Source organism: Myotis myotis, unplaced genomic scaffold (genome assembly GCF_014108235.1).
Source record: "Myotis myotis isolate mMyoMyo1 unplaced genomic scaffold, mMyoMyo1.p scaffold_m19_p_11, whole genome shotgun sequence".
NCBI lineage: Eukaryota > Metazoa > Chordata > Mammalia > Chiroptera > Vespertilionidae > Myotis > Myotis myotis.
Window position 1 is genome coordinate 5913813 of NW_023416315.1, and position 1578 is coordinate 5915390.

Here is a 1578-nt window from a genome sequence, read left to right on the forward strand (position 1 = left end):
CAAGTTCCCTGACATGCATGGGACTTCCCTCCTTGCCGATCTTATACATATTTCTGTTACCGGCAAAGTTTGGCATCAGAAGTGGAATAATTGGCCTTTGTGGGTTTGGAATAGCTGAGTATTGTAAGTTAGTGATGCTGATTCTCTTAAAGTGAACTGAAATGTCTTGTAAGAAAAGCAGTCTTTTTGCAAAACACTGGGAAAAACTCGTATATAAAACTTTTCCATGCTTTCTTTAAGATTTGGGTGTTTTAGGCATTAGCAAGTTAAAACCTATTTTATCAAATAGCGTCATGAAATATTTATCCCAATTATCATCCATCATCATCTTATCTTATGATGAAAACTTTTAGATGACAACATAACATATGTGAGGAGTTACAGAGGTTTAAAAAATTCTTTTGGGGGTTATGTAAGCAACATGCTTAAAGATTCCTGGGCTAAAATCATACATTTCCAGGAAAGGAGGCCCTCTCTTTTGCATCCTTCCAATCTCTTTCCTTCCCAGGAGCCAGTCACTAGTTATAGACACACAACCCACCTGGTCAGGACTCCAGGCAAAATGGCAGCCCTTTGCTTTTGTCAGTGAGAACCATTTTTATTTCAATAACATTTCTTATTCTTTTCTCTCAGTGGTTGATTTCCGTGGTGACACAGCTCTACTATGTAAGCACATCAGCAGAACTCAAGCAGCTCACCTAAGGCTGCGACTGCTTCCTGCAACTTTTCTCACTGTGGTTTACAAACCTCACTCTCAGTGTTCACAGACCCCCTTCCCGTTTGCTGCTAAGAGTATGAAAAGTCATTCCAAATGGCAAAGAGATGACTCTTGTTCTTTTCAATCGGTGTTATGTTGAACAGTCAAATGTGAAAGGCTGTACATTTCCTCAGGCAGGATGAACCATGGGCATGCTGCTTTCTGAAGGGTGTCTAAATCATCTCACACGTTTAAACAAAAGCCCACCCGTGAGGCCTGAGCATCTGGTGGAATACACATTCTCCCAGATCTCCTGGGATTCTGAGCTTCTCAAGGCATGCTGTGACCCACCTTTCCGGGTTCCTCTCTTATTTAATTTGCTGGCGTGTCTCCCTGTCAGGTCTCGCATATAATTCTCCTTATTGCTGACTTTGATTGTCTAGTCTTGGCCTAAGCTTGGAAAATTCCAAAGAGGAATGCTCCACCAGTTTGCAGGCCAGAAGTAAAATTCTAACAAGATCTGTTTATTGCTCACAGAGCCTGCAATTCCTGGAAGATGATTACAATCAGCTGTTGGGGTTTAGACGGTCTACAACCCCCCCCCCCCCCCCAAATCTCAAGCCCTCACCCATCTCTTAACTCCAACTGTTCGCTGAGCATGGTCCTTGTGAAGACCCACTGTGATGTCAAACTCAAGCTGTCTGGGATAGAACTGCCATCCTTCCCATTAATGCTTCCTGTCTGGTTGCCCTGTGAGGCCAAGCTTCCTGTAGTGCCGTTTTGATCTTGTCACCTCTTGTGCAGAAGCCTTCAGTGGTTCACATTGTCTGCAACATGAAATACAAATTCTTTTCCTCATATTCTAGGGCCTGTTACTCAGG